The 20,558-nt window shown below is 52.6% G+C and overlaps 1 pseudogene; it reads right to left on the reverse strand.

Moving 5' to 3' along the window:
- Positions 1-328: 328 nt before the first annotated feature.
- Positions 329-1,814, reverse strand: LOC149809965 (sphingosine-1-phosphate lyase pseudogene; annotated as a pseudogene).
- Positions 1,815-20,558: the final 18,744 nt, after the last annotated feature.

A 20,558-nucleotide genomic window follows, 5' to 3' on the forward strand; every position in this document is an offset into this window, starting at 1 on the left:
TACTCCAGCCACAGCCGCATGCAGAACCAAAATAAAAACCGAACGCTCTTCTCCTCGTCAACCATGCAGCGTTTTTAGCTGTTGAAGGCCATCGGCTACAATTGCCACTTCCCAGATCACAGCAGCTTCGTCTTCCGTCCTTCTTCCCCCTCTCTAATCATGCCTGTCCTAGGAAGGAGCAGGTCGCCCACAGTCACGATACGACCCCCCCAAACCATCAATTAGCTGCGTGGTACGGCTGTCGGAAATAACCATTTGGTTACATCCGAGAGATGCAACGAAGCTGACCTCCAAAGCTTGGCAACGGCAACGCTGCGGAAGCACTTACGGAGAGAGGAGGACGTCCTGGTAAGCGTAGAGAAGGTTTCCAAGGCCGCTGCGGTCGGGCAAGCTGTTGGTCATGCCATACAGCTTGGCTTTGCCCGTAACCTTTTCGCCCGCAGCCGCCTTGAGGCGCACTTCTTGGCAGCATGCAAGGAGGTCTTTGCACATGGCGGGGCCGATGTTGGCATGCTGATGTGTGAAGCAGAAGTGCACAGCAGAAGGCTTGATCAGCGCCGACATCTGCCAGCCGCGCTTGTTCATCAGATCGCTCAGCTGCAGCAGCAGATAACATGAAATAGCAAATAGTGGCAGCCCTAGAAGTATTGAGTGCCACCGATAACATCGCTGGGTGTTTCAAGATATTGAGCTGCCGCAGCAGGCAAGGGGATGAACTAGCTGTGGCCCCTCACGTGTTTGAGTGCCAGCAATGACAGACGTCTACGTTTCAGTCAGTGCCGGCCAAAGGAACAAAGAACTTTGGTCAACGAGAGTTATGTCTTCAATACATCAACAGCTGACACGCATTGCTCTTGCCGACTCATACTTTTTCCTAGCATACCTTAACAATACCAACAAATGGGTGTGCTTTATGCGAGCATGACATCATTTGAAAGTATTTTTCCAATACCATACCTGAAAATTCAACATATTTCATCCATAAATACTTAGCGGCGATTCCCAAAGCGTGATTTGCTGGTACTGTTATAGTATGTTACTTGGAGTTGACAATGTCCATGTGGATGCGGTATTGATGTAAAAAGATACATCATCATCATGTGAGCAGATTGGAGAAGCTTCGCACCACATGGACGTCGAAGTGCGGGACGATCGACCTAAACGCGATCAGGCACATCGCAGGTTCCCCGCAGATGGCAAGTTCTGGCACGCTCTCAACGCAGCTCTTGAACATCAGCGCCGCAGCCATTGTCTCGGCGGTCGCCTTGAGGTAGCCAGACTGCCCCAAGTGACACAGTGATGCCCACGCCGTGGCGATGAGGGCCCCGCTTCGACTGCCTGCCATCCCCGGCGAGATGTACATGCCCCCCGCCCACTCCGTCACAGACGTGTACTGACACCTGCACATGCGCACTCCGTCCGGTCATGTGTCGCGCGTGACTGGCTGGCCGGCGCGCTGTGGATGACAAGTCTCGTTCGGCATGCTGCGCTCTTTGATGTCAGCTGCCCGTTTAAAAATGCACTCTTCCCTTTGGGTGCAGGATTTGTTCGTCCGAGCAGCTGTTGCCTTGCTTTGACGACACCGACATGCGTAGTACTCTTCCGCATGTGGGGGTGCCATGCAAAAAACGCCATTCGCACTCAGATACCCAGAACGCAGTTCCTAACTGCAGAGCATCAACGCTCGGCAGTTCAATGCACAGCGCCACGCAGATCGTGGGAAGTGAAGCTCACCTGCGGATATCTGGGGAGGCATAAAGCAGCACACTGGTGCCCTTGTGCCCCTGGCCATACTTGTGTGTGTCAACGGACATGGACGTGATGCCAGGAACGGAGAAGTCGAACGGAGGGACGGCATGCCCGAGCGCGCGGAGGAAGGGGAGGACAAACCCCCGAGGCAGGCGTCACAGTGCACCAACAGACGGTGCTTGCGGCACAGCGATGCGATGGCCTCGACCTCGTCGATCACCCCATGGGGGTACGAGACCGCTGAGACGATGACGATGGCTGTGTTAGCGGTGAGGTGGCGCTTGACGATATCTGCAGTGAGCTTGAACGACTTCTGGTCTGGCTTTACAAGGACCAGCCTGCACAACAGCTTGCTCGTCTGGGGATGCTCGCTTGCAATCCACTCGCAGAATGTGGGACTCCATGGACACTGTGCAGTGCGAGTGGCATGTCACCAATCTGGGTTCTAGACAGTGCGGGCGGCATATCACCGAACCGTTAATGCACGCTAGCGCACTCCCTCTGAAACACTACTTACTCCACACCCTTACTTCATTCCAATGATATAGAGCCCCCCCTTGTTTGGCGACCGTGAGATTCCAAACCCGACACCGCCGTTGCGAGCACACGTGTCGCTAGTTCTGTGGCAGTCATCATTCTGATAAGATGCCGCCTAGATTCCCCATGCCGACCAACCTTGGCCTGAGGCCGAGCCCCTTGGGTACGTTTCTCTTGCTGTGTTTCGCGGTGGAGGGGATATGGCGTGATTCCCGATTGAATCAATTATTGTACTGCTTGTGCTAGGGCCTAGCCTAGGCAGTGACGCACTTGGCACCGGAGTATGACGCGGCCTTGAAGTATGCTGCATGCGCGGTGTCTGCCATGAGAATCTCTGGCTTCTTGATGCCGCGGTACTTGCGTTGATACGCGAAACTGGCAAACATGGCCGTGAGAATGCTCTCGGAGCCTCCAGATGTCATGCAGCCACACACCTGCACACGCAAGCAGCGTTGGCCTCCAATTCACCGGGTTGCATGTCACCCATCTGATCCACACATGGGATCCATCAAGAGCGAAGGGTGGCATTTTCGCTGGAAATGTCAGACGATTAGCCAGCTCACCCCGTGATGCCTATCTATGCCTGACAACAGCAACTCATGGCATTGCTGCAGATTCAATGCATACGAAATCTACTGCCGCATGCCGAAAGGAGCAGAATTCCGTCCACAGGGAGGCAGTTCTGTTCAATGATTTGCCAGTATGAGGTTCAACCCTGATATTGCCCCCAAAACATGCATTTCCAGGCATTGCAACCCGAAATTATAGGGTCTGGCCAAACGCTGCTACTATGGCTCCAGTGAGACGCTCGAGATAGTCTGTGCTGTCCTAGGAACTGTATCTCATGAGATAACATCTCCTTGTTGACATTTCTTCCTGATTCAGGTCTCTTTCAACAATGCAAGAGAGCAAATTTTACAGCGCCATAGCCTGTATGTGCCAGCTTGACATTGCCAACGTCCATTTGGACGTTGCAGCGTTGGAACGAGACACATCATCATGGGACGCAGGCGACCTCAGACGACGAATTGGGTTCTCATGAGCACGAATCCGCTAAGTTTCGATTTGTCCGTCTTCGTGTGTGTCCGGAACAGTGGCTCACTTCTTTCATAACGTAAACGAGTCCTGACGAACGTTTGAGTTGCCAGATTTTGGGGAGATTGACATGGATGCAGGATACACATGACGCCTGAGTTGCCCATGTTGTAATGTAGTTAGATTCAACTCCTCGTTCTTGGAGATGTCCGTGGTATATACTTCATTACACAGAGAGACAGAATCACCATAGCTCAGGTCCGCTATATATAGCATACATAGATCGAGACATATTATACCTAGTATGTCGGTCAGCTGTCATATGTACAGATAAACACATGAGTCAATGTTCCAACACTGTTGGCAACAGCTTCCGCACCTCAGGTTTGCCGTCCTGCCCTCCACCGAGCAGGGCAGCTGTCATGGCCACCACCTCAGCTTCGAGCTTTCGGATGGATGGGAAGAGGTCGGCGTGAATGGGGTTAGTCTGGCTGAACAGGCAGTACGCGTCATGCAGAAGCTCACGATGGGCATGGTCTGTCATGTAGATCGCTCCCGTAACCTTGGATTCATGGTCTGTGTAGTGGTAGTCCTTGATCGAGCGCTCCTCAAGCTCTTCGATGATCTCGTTTGGCTCCATCCCCATGGCTGGCAGGGTCAGGTGTGAAGTCGCCGCAACATCCAGTTTCTGCAAACAGCACTGCTGCTCCAAAACTATACAAATCAGCATTCATGCCAAGGCCCATTTGGCGACACAGACGCCGTCCCATGGAGCCCAGAGGGCTTCGGCCTCAAATCTCGATATAGCGGGCTGCATTCGAGGGACATGATGTGCACAGGATATGATGTCCCGTGTACATGATAGGTTGTTGTATATCGTACATGCATCGGGCGCCATACCATACATCAATTGACAGGCAATGAGTTCCGATCCCTCACTTTTCTGCTCAACTGCAAATTTATTGGATGCGGTACACTCTGCATGTGGCATGTGTGATAAACAGGGATTGAAGACTGTGTCTGTACCTATGAACCACGTCGGTGCAGGGAAATCCTGTTGCTGAGAATCGACGCTGAGCATGGTAGGTGGTTGAGTGATACAGCTGTTTGCATGGAGAAGCAGTGACTCCATGCGCGAGCATCAAAACTGCTGCCTTTTGATGAGAAGCATGTTCACAGTCATACCTTGATGTCACGGTGTATGGTCTGCAGTGCTGCGGCAAACTCCTTGTCTACGTAGCCCTTGATGATTGGCAGGCCCTTGGCGAATGTAGCTATTCTCTGAGAGAGCGAGACGCTGCGAAACTGCTCCCAGCAAGCCTGTGCGAATGTGATCACGACATACAAGGCAATGATCAGCGCAATGGCTGCCAGTGCTACCTCCAGCCTGGAGAACGAGCCAAGGGACTGCTCAGTGTAGTTGTTTGCTGCAGTGTACGTCTCCTTGACCTTGGAGACGACCTTGGAGATGATGGGCATTAGGCGAGGCTGAACGTGCTGCACGTACGCAGCTTGTGCTACATCCACATGTGAGCGGAGATGCTGATCGTAGACCTCGAGTACTTTTGGTTGGATGTGCTGGTCGTATTGCACCCTCAAGTGCTGCAAGTGAGGTTGTAACATCAGCATGAGCTTGGAATCAGGTGCCACCAAGCCCATGAGGATTCCGTACACAGCCAGCAGCCGGTTCATGAGACCCACCACACACCAATTTGCAGCTGCTATGAGCCGAGAGTTCGCCGCTCTCCATACTTCAGCGTCGCTATATGCACTCAGCAGGGCCTGGTGACCTGCATTTGCGTGCTATAGTCGACTGGTGGCGACTCCAGCGGAGCCAAGTGGAACAAGACCACAACAACAGGTAAAGAAAGGCATCCGTTCGACATCCGTTTCTTCATCAAAGCACAATCGAGTGCTCAGAATTGCAATTGGTACCTTGGTGGCGCGCTGCTTCAGCGTGCATTCCCGAACCAACAAACAAGCATCGCGACTGTTAAGCCGTTACACAAGTGAATTCGACGTCCCTGCTTCTACACTGAATAAAACCTATGTATGCAAGCAACACGATGTGCTGTGGGGTTGTGTACTTGTCCTGTAACGGCCCTGCCCAAGACATACAGTACAATCGTACCTTTAATCAACGAATTCGCCACAAATTTATCAAACTCTGATGCTTTCGACATGGTTTCGCCCGAAGGTTCAAGGGGCAACCGTCTATTTAGGCTTGTGACCACAGAGCATACATCACCGACAGCCCCTGTATGTCCTCTTACCACCAAGGATGACGACCCGACTGCACGACTATCCTGCAAAGGCTTCTGGTTGGCTTCTGGTGCTTTCGAAGACAGATTCGGTGTCACTGGGTCCTAGACTATGACCTGGGAGCTGCGGGCGTTAGAGTACGAGGACGGAGGAGTGCGTCAATTTGAATGGACCTATTCCGAGATAACATGCAGTTTATTGCGCTGGATTGCATGTCAGGATTCACAAAGAGTCATCTAGAAGGAAATTTATGTAGTGCTTTGCATAACAGGGCATTTGAATCTGCGCGTGACATGTTGATGTAGCAGACACCTGGCGGTCTTCTTCTCAAGTCAAATTACATGCTCGTTACGCCTAGAATAGAGCAGTGAACCTGCTGTTGATCTGCTTGCACACTTTGCAATCTACAAACCATATCCAAGCAAAGGGCTGTACATCGTCCTGTTGCAACCATGCAGTGCGGATACCGAGGGAAGGAGCATAGGGGTTGCAGGTTTAAGCTTCCGCCCGCGACTCGTGCATCCCCAAATGCTTTCCGGAGAATGGCGGTAAACAACTGGCGGACACGATTTCAACGCAATGATCAGGGGCGGTGTTCCTACAACCAAGCAAACACCTTACAGGCATTCGACGAAAGCAGGGAATTTTGGAGACGTATTCAAACACTCCTTCCTCAGTCATCTGCTGCTGGACGCGTACTCACGACGTGGCATTGAAGTGCGCTCTTACCACCACGTGTCACTGGCATCTGCTGCTTGCTGCGCATGCGTGATGTTGGACCATTGCCAGGATGTATGTAACACAACAACGATGAGTGCAGGCTACAGGATACAACATCGTCATCGACACGCATGCCGGAGCAGGACTATATCATGAATCATCCAACCAGGACTTCCGCGTCTACGAATTGGTGGCAGACGCATCTGATAGTAACTCCCTTGCTGCCCCCCTTGGGCCCCTTGCCCCATATCAGATCGTGTTGCAGCATGCTCAAGCAGAGCTGGGGCCGGCTGCATACCCTGGGTCGCCTTTCATCATCAGCACCATCGCAAATAACCATCTGCCGGCCGACGCCAAAGGTAAGTGTCTAGAACGCACCCAAGATTGTACAGAAACTACTTTCGGATGCGTACTGGTCAACCAGTAGGCAGGCAACTGTGAAGGCCAATGCATGGCCGTCAACAAGTCGTACTCTGTTGCATGGTTACGTGTCGCATGGTGCTCAGCTGGTGGCTCTGTTGTAGCATTGTGTTGGGTTATTGCGAACTCTTGGGAGCCCTTCGGAGATCGTGTGGCCATTTCTTGCATAAGGGACTGGTAAGAGACATACATTTGCAATGCTGGACCCAGAAGTGGACTACTTGTGCGAGACATACAAAGCTATAAGTACCAATTCAATACCAATATAATCTCTGACCGCAACCATTTGTTAATTAACGGGCTTTTTTCAAGCCTGGCATCTTACAAATGCGCTTTGAATTTGGCACAGACACAGCTGGTGTGCTTGCAGGTGCAGATGCCACGCAAGTGAGAATCACGATGTGCGAGATAGACGAGCAAGTGGCAGAAGAGCTCGCCGATAACTGCAGCTCGCGGCCTTCGATGCAGCCAACGAACCCTGAGAGTTCAATGCGCGTGCTCGAGGGGTGCAATGCATGGCAAGCAGTCCCGCGGATCCTAGCACAGCAAGTGGAGGCGGTGCGCCAGGCCTCCGCAGCGCCTCCCAGAGTTCTCGTCTTCATCGACCCCCCCCTCCGCAGCTCCTTGGAGTACGACGACCTCCTTGCATGCCTGCGCGAACTGAGCCCCTTGGCGGAGTTCTGCGAGGAGCTCCACATCGTAGTGTGGTTTGCGCTCCTCCCGCAGCTCGCGCTCTGCACGAACGCTTGAGAGAAGCCGCGCAAGCAGCGGCGGTCGTGATGCGGGACGCGCAAGGTAAGCGCATTCTGAGGCAGGATGCGTCAACGCTGAGGGCGTCAACGGAGCCGACGGCGGCGAGCCGCCTGCTGCGTTCCATGGCGTTGGATGCTGGCGCAGATGAGATGTGGGCGGGGTGTCAGCAGGCGGGGTGTGGCGCTGCGAGTGAGGTGCCTAGCCGGCCCGCTGAGTCAGTCCTTCCGTCCTTCAGGTCGTTGGCGCTCGAGGCAGGGGCGGACGAGCTCTGGGCGGAACTTCCCGAGGTGGAGCAGGCGCGCTTGCGCGTCATGGGCTGCGATGCCGTGGCCAACGCAGGGTCGGGCAGCGCATCGTTGAGCGCTGCAACTCCTAGAGAATCATCCGAACGCCAGGCATCTGGCGCGGATGCGCTGTGGGCGGACCTGCAAGGGCTGCAGCGGCATAGAGAGCCCCTGCAAGCCAGGGCCCCAACGGCAGGCAGAGCAAGTGCAACTGCAGGCCAGCCGGCGCAAGAGAAAGCTCGCGATGGGGCATCCTTGCTTGCTGGGGGCATAGAGGACAGCGCCCTGTGGGCAGATCTCATGGGGAAAAAGCCCCGTGCGACCGCAGCTCCTGGCGGAGCTGGGCGCAAGCCCGACGGTGCCGCGTACTCGTGGCTAGAGTGCTGGCGGGCGCCCGAGCACGATACCGCATTTGAGGTAATTTACCGTTTTACCATGATGCAAACGTCGCTGCCATGATGGTACATTCGACGTAGTTAGCCAATCATGGCAGCGGCGTTTGCATTGTGCCTTCCTGCGTGGTGTTGTCAGTGCTTCGCCCGGCACTTTCCTTTGTGGGTCCGTACCCCTGAGAGTGCATGATTTATTGACTGGGCAAAAATGGGGGTCAAACCCATTCTGGCAAAGCACTGATGTGGCTGTCGCTTCCTTCGACACTCTTGCGTACTGTTGATGAACATGCTTCGCTGGTAAAGGTGAAGTTCCCTTTTCAATCTTCAGGAATTGAGGGTGATGTTCCCTTTTTCATCTTCAGGAATTGAGTGAGTTTACCCTGAATCGCCAGGGCCACAAACACTGCTGGCGACCCAAGGTAGTTCAGATGCAGAGATGTCCCGATTGGCAACTCTACGCTAATTCGTGCTTATTACCTGTATGCATTGGTGAGAATACAGGTGATTTTGGCGGCGGAGGTGTTGAATTGCAAGGATGCAAATAGTATGCACCTGGGTACATTGCATCAGGTTTCACAACATTCACTAGGTCAAGGGTGGGTGTGCTTCTCAGTTGGCGTCTCATACTCAGTCAAAGCTTCGGAAGAACGCGATGACCCGTTCTTTTTGCTGCAGGGCCTGAATGGTTGTGGCTTGTTGTTTTTTGGTTCGGCTGATGCTGCTGAGGGTGTTGCGGGCTGGAGTTTCGAGTTGGCCGAGGCTATTTTGGAGCGCGCGCGATCCGACTACGCGCAAGCTGGTAGCTTTCAGGAGGTGGGTGAGGCAAGCAGCGAGACGTCTTCACTTGCAGATGCAAGCATGGACACTGGGTCCCGTTTGCAGTTTTGGCGGCGCTGGGGCTGACTGGGACGAGTGTCATCTGCTGAATGGAGACACTCTCCGAGTGTCCTTACGTCTGATCTATCCTGCAGAATTTGAAATCAGTTGTGAATGGTAGCCGCAGGGTTTTTGTAGTTCAGGACAGAGCTTGTAACTTGTGTCTGTGCTTGTCACACCTTCGGCGTCCGGCCTGGATTGCAACCGGGGCACATCGAAGGTCAGCCTGCCTGTCATGTATGAAAGGTGCAAAATGTCGCATCATGTTTCTCGGAACATATGTCATGGCAGTGTTTGTTTCCTCAAAGGCAGGTGCGAAGTGTTTCGCATCTTTGTGTGTCTACGATGCCACAGAAGTTGGTTTCTCGGTATCTCTTCTGACCGACCACAGCTGTTGAAGCGAACGCTGCCACTGGAAGAAATCAAACTTATCGCTAGATACATAAATCACTGCGATGTTTTGTCTTCCACGGACCGTTGCACTATTGAACTTCAGCAGTCTGCTGTCACCAGTGCTGAGCAGACAAATGGTACGGACGGTGACGAAGCGATAAAAAGAGGGCACTGTAGACATGAGTCAGACCAACGCTGGCGAATGTCTGGACATTTCCGACTGCAATGCAAGATACCACGCTGTTCTTTACCGCAACACACTCCCGCAAACGTCAGTTCAGCGAGACATCGACCCATGTACGTGTGTGGAGACCATGGCTCCTCCGTGGGTACATGTCGCTAATGCCGCTAGCGCGGCTAGCAGGAGCGCTGTTTTGACTGGCGTGGGCTGTGATAGTCCATTACTTCTTGCTTTTGCCTAACCATAGAGCTAGTTTCATAGCTTCATATTCGACATTGTGCGGGAACAGAGATAGTCAACCGACTAGCCATGTTCAGCCACAATGCCCTGGCGATAGTTCTAGCTGCGTAACCAGGAGCAACGGGGCACTTTCAGTCTCTAAGTTTCATGATAGCCATGTTTCAGTCTTTTCTGCAATGCCAGGGCAGGTTAGGAGAGGTTTCACTCAACACCTTGCGTCATTTCCAGCGAAGTGCGAGGTACGGGGCTCGCGCATACTTGATGCAGAACATTGAAGCAGACTTGGTAGTGAGTTCAATTGAAGGTTTGCAAGCTGGTTTCCAGCGTTTCGTGTGTGATGATGTTCGCTACGACAGCTCGCAACTGGCGTGCGTTGCTGCTTTTTTGTTCACACACCGTTGCCAGGCCCACCCGAGTCGACAGAGCCATCAATCGACATCAGTGGCTACGGCATTTCAAAAGCTACGGGCAAAGCAGTGGTCGCATTTTTAATATTCTCGCACCATGGCCGTTGCAAAGATTCTTCGACATGGGTAACAGTTCAATTCTCACCTGAAATTCTGGCCATGCAGGTTCCGTGGTCACCCAGGAATTACACATCCGATAATATGAACGGCTCGCTCGCACGTGCGAAGTCAGCAATTGCTGGGGAGCTCGTTAATTCAACCCAGCTATTCAGTAGGTGTTGGGACAAGGTGGACGCGATGTACGGCGAGGAGCTGATAGCCCCGAGGGAAATAATTTGGCTGAACGGTCCACCAGGCGCTGGAAAAGGCGCTACCAACGATTTTATCAAGCGCATACGGGGGATGTCCAGGTCCATCACCTGCTCCGACCTCCTCTTGCAGCATCCCCCGGCCAAGATACTGATGGAGCAGGGCGCACTTGTGTCAGACGAAATTGTGGGCGATGCTTTGCTGCAGGCAATTTTCGATCCCAATGACAATGATGGGTCAGGTCTCATAGTGGATGGCTTCCCACGTACACCAATACAGGTTTGTCCCTCCTGCGTCCAACCCACCCAGCACACGCCAGGTTGCACAGATTCTGGAATTCTTTGTGAGTCACAGCAGAGCATGAAAGTTGCAATTGGTTGCGTCTTCCATTCAAGTTATAATAGCGATTGATCATTCTTCTTGCACCTCAATTTCACAGCGGTGTGTTTGGCTACTGCATTGCGCGCGCAAGTAGGCCACATCATGCATGGTGAATGCTACCTTGCTGCAAGCTCTGCAAGTAGCGTGTTGGGCTGAGGGACCCTCGGATTTACCACTTGGCCATTTGGACCAAATAGTCTCTTAAATCATCAACGCTAACAAGCTGTAGAATTGCAAACTGTGCATACAAGTAGTTCTTGGAGTAGCCAATGTCCATGTGGATGCGGTACTTTGTAAAACGTTACATCATCATATATTGCCGATGTGCCCAAAACTCACTTCCGCACGCACATGGATGTTGGCAACTCCAAGTGCAACCGCACAAGCGCATGTCAAATTGCCAATTCGTTGCCCTACTCACAACGTATGGTTAGGAGCTGTGGTCACCTTGGCCGCTACCAACATGTGCATCTAGTCTTGGCAGTGGCGAGGTTGGGATTCCTTTTCGTTCATGAGGTTTTCATGAGGTTCGCATGGCATGTGGGCCTTGATGTTGTGCACACCAGTTCTGCATCCTTGGGGCTTGAAGCAGCAGGCTGATGATCATTGATGTGCTGCAAGGGACTCGAGGCTGCTCGTCCATAGTTCAGTAAAGCCGTGGATCCAAGCAATGCTTTTAAGAAAATGTGGCTCGTGGTAACTCGCCTTTTCAATAGCTGCGTCACAGAGCGGGAGCAAGTGCTCACATCGCTTTGCTTGGTTTGTAAAGCTGTGCAGCTAAATCTGACAAGGAGAGAAAGATTTGTGCTTCAGGTGGAGCTCATCAAGCATCTTTATGACAAGTTGCGTTTCCTGTACAAGAAGCACCTCAACGATCCCAACAAACGTAGCCAATATCCACGTCCATCGTTCAAGGTCGTGGTACTCTACGTCGACGAAAAGACAAGCATTGAGCGCCAAATGCAGCGATCCAAGCTGGCCCAGGCCCACAACAAGAAGGTCGAAGAAGCTGGAGCTGGAACGATGAGGTGTGCATGCTGTCATGTAAAATTTAATACTTGCATTTACAGACGATGCCGCAGGCAGTGGGGGATGGCCCTGCATGCGCTGAGTCATTGTTTTCGTGTTCAGAATCCCTGATCTAACGCCAAGTTAATGGGAAATTGTGGTTTCTGCTACAAATGTTGTTACAAGCTCCGCCATGCAGCACAGTTGCTGATGGCTGCGAGTGAGTAGTGGTAATCACACTCTCGTCTATGCGAAGAGTTTGCACTGCCGTCAGCGGGTGTGGCTTGCTATGGGAATCGCGTATTTCTTGACAGCATTACCGTGTTGTCATGGACATTGGCAGCTCCAAGTTCCACTTGGCAATCAGTGCTATCCATCTCATTCCATGGAATGGACGTAAAATACTGTAACTGACTCTTGATGGTTGTAGAAGTCTGTAAGTGCAAGTGTATGGTATTGTAAGGGTTTCAGGGGGCGTACGGTGCGGAAGCAGAGCTGTGACCGAGCAGCTGTACATGCAGGGCGCTGAGGGACACGGACTGCAGCATAGACAAATGCAAATACCGCTATCAGGTCTTCCGGACTCACTACCCAGCCCTGGTGAAACTGCAACAGGTGATGCCATTTTCGATCATCGATGCGTCAGCGTCCCTTGAGGAGTGCGAGGCTCAGATAGCCCATGAGCTGCGCTACCAAAGTAGTCTGGACCTTGATGAGGCGACGTACGCTGCCGTCACGTCCATCCCGCTGGCCAGGGAGGTTGTCCAGGCCGCTCGTCAGAAACTTGTGAACCGGCTCGATGGATATTGCCACCGCGAGAAAGAAACATTCGAGCAGGTGCTTCGCCCATCGCGAATGACAATGGTTGCATTGCAGAGCTGTCTAGAAATAGTGCTGCTGAAGTTGCTCCAAGAGCGATGCTATTCAAATCACACAGGATGCAGCATAGCCATACCCACTTGCTGAGAATGCCATCATCTCAGCTTGTTTTTATGAGCAGTTGCGAGTCGGTCACTCGAGCCAAGAGTTTGCGGGTTTGGGTCGGCTCAGCCAAGACTTTGGCCCCGTGAATGGTTGGGGCTTACCTCAATGAGAGAAACTGTGAGAGGTGGTTTACAATTGTGCGGGTGGTGCAGGTCCTGGAGCTGATCCAGACCAAGGCGCTGCCTGTGCTGCGCAAGTGCTCGCTTTCAGGGTTTGCAACGTTCTCGACCAACGCGGACTTTTTCTCTCGCAATTCGCTCGCCATCGACATCTTTATCGACATTCTCACGGACCGCGGCTTCTGCGTGTCACACGTGCCCGTCCACGAGTCCATTCCAAAGCGCATCGACCTCAAGACCGGTGAGATCTTCTGCGAACAGGCGACCACGCATCGGTTCCGAATTACCTTCGAGAAGGTTGGAGTGAGGGAGACTGCGAAGAAGGCAGAGGAAGCCCATAAGTGTGCCTCCGCTTCCATCTGCCAACCATATCACACCTCGCAGCCGTATCTCGGCATGCAACGTGCTGTGTTGCATCAAAGCCGAGATGCCCTGGCCCTTGCAGCCCCGCTTTTTGCGTGCAGGTTGATGGCTGTATGCCTCCTGGAAAACGTTGCCTATGAGAAATAGCGACGCGCTGGCACTGCCCAGGATAGCTTTCTCTAACAAAGCTATGTGTGCTCGGGTTTTCCCAGACCCTGTCATTTTCAGGGTTCAGGTGCGGGAAAATTAATTACCTTTGGGTACAGAAATGGGGGTTGAAATCCATTCTGGCAAAAGCACTGCGCCGGTGCGTGGGCGTCATGCAGCTAGTGTCTCTCGTGCAGGTAACATTCTCTACATCGGAACACAGTGAGTAGGATAAATAGTAACAGGACTTGATCAAACGCCTGCGCAGCAGCACAAATTTTTTTCTCGGCCTGGTCAACCGGGAGTCAGGCAGTACGCTCCTGTGCCAGTGAAAGAACCTCATAGAAGTCTGTAGAAGCGTAGATAGAGTCCTTCAATACATGCAGATAGGATGGGTGTGGCCACACACGAGCTGTATTTTGCCAGGCAGAGCGTTGTAAGGGTCCAGGCCCCTGAAAATACATGAAGTTGTGGGACGGAATGGGGGGTCGAACTCCACTCCAGCGGCACACTGCACACGAGTCCGATGTAGCGGATGGTACGTGTAAGTCCTTGATCGACACACGCAGGGCCGTGGGTGCTGCAATGCACCAAGCGCTGTTGACGGCATCAGTCATACCCGCGCACCTGGACCACTCGTTGCATCTGGACCACAACGATCCGATGGGGGACCTGGCCAACCCCAAGCTCGCCAAAAACCCCGACCAGCATTCTGGCGCTTACAAAAAGTGGATCTCCCAAAACTAGAGCAGTCCCCGTGGTTGTACGTGCGAGCCCGTGCACCGTACCGTGTATGTACGCAGCACCCTTCTCCCGCACTTTGTGCGCTAGGCAGTCGTGCAGACCATGCGTCAGCAGCGCGCATGTGCCACCGGCTTGCGATTGAAACGTCAAACTTACCATGGGAGAGGCCTGGTTAACTTTGTCATCTAAACACATACGCAGCACGGGTGGTGCGCGCTCGATAGTGAGGATGCATTTGCCGCCGCTCATTACATGTTGCCGCCATATTTAGCCGTCGAAGTTGGTCGTATCTACCATGTTCCGCGTTGTGTCAGATGGTTGGTAGCCGTCACGAAAGAACCGCAGCTCGCTCCACAGGCTCCCTGGACTGCGAAGGCCTCGGCTCATTGGGGAAAACTTCCACTGGAGTTTCACTTTACCTTCGCATTCTTGTTGGTGGAACATTCCGGCAAATCGCAGCTTATCTCCAATTTCTGTTGGCCATTTACACATCTAACAATTCCAATCAGCCGTGACATCCATGCACGTGAGCCCGTGAGTGGGTGTCTCTCAGAACAAGGTTGGATGGCTGCTTTGCTCTCAGCGTGTGTGCATTGCGTTGCAGGGCTGTGGCGGCGATCGAGGGCTCATTGCTGACAGCGTCCGTGATTCCAAAGCACCTGGACCACGGCCGGCTCTACCACGACGAGGATGGCCACACGCGTGGAGTTTGGCGTGTCAATCAGGAGCCGAAACCCAAAGGTTCGTTGAGGACATCAGAGCGCGCTCCGTCATCGTCGGCTGGCAAACCTGCCACCACACCTTCCTTGCCTGATGTGGCTGCCCCTGCTGCTCCTGTGTCCCCAGTAGTGCAGCCAACTGCCTCCCTCACGGCTGCTCATCGCACCTTTGACCCGGCAAAGTGCCTTCAGAAGGACTGCAATGAGTGCTTTGAAGAGGATGCACTGCTGGCAGCGCGAGCCGACGGGCGGTCAGCCACGTGCGGCAAAAAGGAGCCGTTGCGCGCTGAGGGTTAGATGTGACGTAGACTTACACTGTGTTGTTGTGGCTTTGTTTCCTGCTGACTCGGCTGGCCCTTTGTTTGAGCTGCAATTGGCAGCAACTTATGCCGTTTCGCCCTGCGTGGTCCCATCACGGTCGCGTTATGTGTGAACCCTGTAAGGATTAGATAATAGAAATAGCGCATTAGTCTGGTGATGGCTAGGCCTCATAATTGCGCCAGGCCGTGCATGATTATAAGGGCATTCAAGGCCGTGCACATGACCGTGTACGTAATCTGGTGGGTAGGTCTAGGATTTGGTGGTACGGTCCTCGAGCACATGAGGATGCCTAGAGAAGTCTCAAGAGGGTCCATGTCCGGATCGAATATCGTCGATGCATGCCCAGCATCGAGGACTTCTTACGATCAATCTAGCTTGAGCATTTGAGACCCGCCTAATTGGTGCCTTGGATGTGCGCCTTGTTAGTCGTGACTGACGGTTATTGCGTAGTAATTGAGTGTAATTAGATCCATCAATACTATGTGTTTTCACACAATAGGTCGCCAAATACCACATCCCAGAGGTCGCGATTGTCGCGACACAACGGCGCAATTGTCTGCCATTCAAAGCAACGGGCCATTGATGCAACTTTTGACGTTGATGTTCATTGGATGCAATGGTAACTACTCTCCCCCCTCTCCGTCACTCAATGCTCACAACGCTGTCCAGCGCTGTTTCTCGGCGATGTTACGTATCATAACGATGTATGATAGCTTGGTTGTTCCCTGCATTGCTAAATGCTTCTCTTGAATACATGCCGCAACAACATGACACACGTGGCAATGATTTCCTGACTGGTTGTATCCAAACTTCATGGTTTCTGATGCACAAGACTCTCCAATTCCTGTACGGCAACCTGCTCAAACGTTTTTTACCAGCAGAGGTGGAGCGGCACATCCTGCCCACCAGTGACAAGGGAAAAAACTCCAGGTGAAAACTTGCGGCCTGTTGATGATGAGGCTGGGTGCCTCGAATCGGCCCAACTCCACACCGAGCGGTGAGGAAATGAGGCAGTGAGTTGCTGCCACAAGCATAGCTCTGAACAAAGTTCCCCTTTTTAGAGCAACATGTGCCATCCAACGCTTGTGAGGGAGAGCAGGTAGTCATGCCTTTTCCTTAAATAACGCCCCTAAACAGAAACGCAGTATCACGGAGGAATTTGGCTACTGAGCATGAAATTAAACCCGCATCCGGACTTTCGGGTATATAATGGACGAGAATTTAAACACCCTTGATCCCGGGACAAAAGCTCATCACCGCTTCAAGCAAGCCGACCGCTGGCATCTGGATGGCAGCTGGCCAGCCCTCATCATCAACGTCATCAGCTTTCTGTGGCTACATACAGTTGCTTTCGGCCTTGCACGACACGTAGGACAAATGTGCCAACATTTTGGGACAAACTCATGCAGAGGTAAGGCGCCTACGATGCTGGTGCTGTTGTTGCGGACAGCTTCTTGCCTATCAGATACATGAACTCGTCGAACGGAGGCTGCCTGTACACGCGAGTGCCAGCGATGCGCCCATCCCGGAACAACAGGACAGATACTCCACGAAACTCCGATCTCAACCCAGTCGGCTCCCGGCCCTGCACAGGGCCCAGCTGTGTACCCGTCGCACTCCACTCCACCGTGACTGTCTGGGTGTCTTCCGATGGCCATGCACCGGTCACACTGAAGGTGACGTCGGGATACGCCATCCTGAAGAATTTGATGCCGCGTTGCATGCGCTCCCGCCCCAATAGCTTTTCTGAGCTCCAGATCACGTCGTCGTGCTCGTGATCGTCCACCATGATCTCCTCCAGGACCGCCATATTGCCACTGCTCCACACGTCCTCATAGAACTGCAGAGCTAGCAATAATTGATCATCAACATATGAATAAATCAGTCCGGAACCACGCCATGTTTCTGAAGGCGCGCACTGCCAGTGTTTTGCCAGACTCCCTCTGATTTTCCGGGTTCAGAGACCCAAAATTACATGAATCCCTGGGACGAGTACCAGGGTCATGCTGAAAAGGGCATACTTTGGTAATCCCTCTGACGAAAACCTTACCCGGGGTCGAAACCCGTTCTGGCGAAGCACTGCGCACTGCGCCGTCAGGGACGTGCCCAAGGGGCTTCGCCTCATGCCGCGACGCAAGATAATTGCCGTTAGCGGTCAAGGACGCCAGAACTTGACTATCCCCTTCTACCTTGCGGCTTTCACAGCCCACCTTGGATTTCACCAACACATGGTCTGCAAGGGTGCATGAATTGCCGCCTTATGATCGGCTGAGCAGTCCTTGCCCTTCCCTGCTCATTTCTTTGTAAAGGAAGCAGGCATCAGTACTGCGGTCGATGCGGGCAAGGCTGATTGTTTTCACACGACTATGGGCCGTTGCGTCCGTTGATTCTGGAAGCAAATGCGAGGATGGTTTGTCATCAACCTGGGTTACAATGAGGGAAGTCATGGACTGGGCAGACCCAATCAGGTGTTTGAGGGAACTCTCGCTCTATCTACCGGCACGCGGACGTCTGAATTTCATATTCGCTTCAACCTTCTACTTACACGATCGAGGTGAAATTGGGGGATTGACAAACTGGGAACATGTCAAATTGCGTCCCATGTGTCGTACGGACAGTGCACATGCACCCTGAGAACATCGATCTCAAGTACCCCAGGAAGAACAATTCAGACCGAACAGCGCTGGCATTGCCTTGTATTGTGAGAAAAGGCTCAGGATAAACATTGTAATCAAGAATGTTTGACTTCATAAACCAAAAAGGACGCCATTGTACACGTTCGTGCAGGAATTTAGAAAACATTTGGCGCGCGCGCGCACCCAGACCCTAAAACCAGTGCACATTTACTCACCGTTTTTGCAATACTCTTCAAACCGTCAGCCGAAGATGGTTGGCTCCGGGCAACCATCTTGCAGTTTTCACGAGGTTTATGAGCTTGACGGGGTGCACGACGTAAACCAAGGACAAGATTCATTGTGGCACATTATCACAATCGTTCTAGCACACAAAAATATTCGTAAAATATACACCAAGCACACAGTATTACTGGCAGTCAGCCAAATTTGTCAATCTGCCTACAGATATCTTTGTGGCTAGCGGGCACACTGTCACGATTTACTCGACACCCGCTTCAATCTTCAAACTCGCTTAACGTTCGACGGCTTGCATAGAACATAGAGATAGGGTTACTGATCAATTGAATGTTGCTGGCAGGCGTTCACTGCCACAATGGACGTGTCTGGACAGCTGTCAGACACGCAGCACTCTCTCGCTGCTGCATTGGCCCGTATCGAAGGTTTTAGGCTCCGTCAGAGTGCCCTGGAGCAAGAAAATATATGTCTGCGCAACATTTTGCGAGAGAATGGCATCAATCCAGGCCAAGCTCTAGAGAGCAGCGTATGTCAGGTCCTCAAACCAGACGAGTCCCAAGATGATGGTGATGCGAAGGGTCCTCAAGTGACACCTGGGGACACGCGGTTCCAAACGCTGGGTGAAGGGGAGCAGCTGGCTGTTTTGTTACAGCAAGTGCAGCCACATCCAGTGGTCATGCACACTGAGAATGGCCAGGTACGTCAGGTCACCCACAGCGTGTTCAGCGCAAGCTTGCTCCTATCTGACAGTCAGGTCTTCGGATATGATAATTCGCTGAGGGTTCAGCATCTTTGTCAGTGCCACACAGTATCTGATGCGTGTAACCCCAAGCGTGCCGCTTCCAGGTTCGCCTGCATCCATGCATCTATGCAGGCTGCCTTCCACTTGACCGTGCCTTTGTAAACGAGGGCGCAGGTGGCAGCAAGTGTGCTTGTTAGGATTGCAGTCGCTGAATAAAGTTCGCGTACACAGCAGGGTTTGGAGATAAGCAGTGCATTGGACTCGGAGGACCACTATTCGGCTTTGGACATGCAGTCCTTCATATTATCAATATCGATATGCAAGCAAGCTGAGTTCTGTAACTTCCCGTTTGCGTGTACAAGCAAAGTCACGTCATCTTGCCCTTCAGGGCGACGGACTCATGCTCGAATATCGGCTTGTATTTCTTCTCTTGTACGATTGCATGATTATGTCGCCAAACAGGCTCACATTCAAGCCCGAACCCCAGATGTTCGCGTGCCAACGATACTTCGTGCTTCGGGAGGGCTCGTCTCTTCATTTTCAGCTTACAGCCTTGCTCGGCTCCTGGCCAGGTAGATTGCAGGCACCACAGTCGTGCGTGAAGCATTTTGCAGTTCATGCGTTTGGACTGTTCGATAAGTTTGCCACGGGCCATGAACCGTCCTGGGGGCACAGGCAGTGCTATGCATCCCTCTTGCAAATCCGCTGTAGGCCTACCCTCTTCGACGTAGTGGCCACAGCCAGGGGCTGTCAAAACATTGTTTAGTACACCTTCGGATGTTTGCCAACTTCACGACTTGGTAGCTGTGCAGGTGCCAGGTCACGTGTTTGTCTCCGATGATTCTTTTGAGTTCATCTCCGTCAAAGCGCGGGTCACGCCAGAGAAGTTTGTGGGCGTGCGGTTCTACAACGTCCCTGAGAAACCCCAGGTGAGTGAGCTCCCTGTGGCGGACGTAAAGTGTGCTGTCTGTCCATTGCTGTGGAATCTTTCCTGGTGACCATGTGATGAAGTGCATGCACCTTCAGCAGATGTTCTGTACGTACGCTGTGTGTTCAACTAGATGGTACAAAATGAAAGCACTCCTTTGCATTCCCGAAATAGTGTTTCATCTTTTGGATCACATAAGAGTGTTTCGTCTTTGGATCACATACTACGATCGAAACAGTCATTTTTGACAGTGTACCAGGTACAGGGCGGTAAATATTGAATGCCAGTGCTGTGCTGATAGCAACACACTATCTCGTTGTGGGAGGAGCACTGCTGCCAGCAACAAAGCATCGATGGCTGCAAATCAAGGTGGTATTCAAACTCTCTGTGGACAATAGCATGCTTGACCGAAAGTGAAATCACAGCAATGAATGCAGGCGTCAAGGTCTCAAGTCAGAGCTGACTCCCCCCCATTCCAGCGTCAGTCGTGGTGGGACTCGATCTTTGGATCGCAGCGAAGTGGCGGGAGCCCGCGGCAAGCGGACAAGGTGCGGATGTCGTGCGTGCCTGCGTCGCGAAGCAACCAGCATGAAGGCGACTCGCAATGGATGTCAAAGCCCAAGGCCGGCCGGTCGCCGAGGAAGTCACGGAGGGCTTCGAAAGGCAACTTGAGT

This window comes from Nuphar pumila, unplaced genomic scaffold (assembly GCF_984573655.1).
Source record: "Nuphar pumila unplaced genomic scaffold, dmNupPumi1.hap1.1 HAP1_SCAFFOLD_647, whole genome shotgun sequence".
Taxonomy (NCBI): domain Eukaryota; kingdom Viridiplantae; phylum Streptophyta; class Magnoliopsida; order Nymphaeales; family Nymphaeaceae; genus Nuphar; species Nuphar pumila.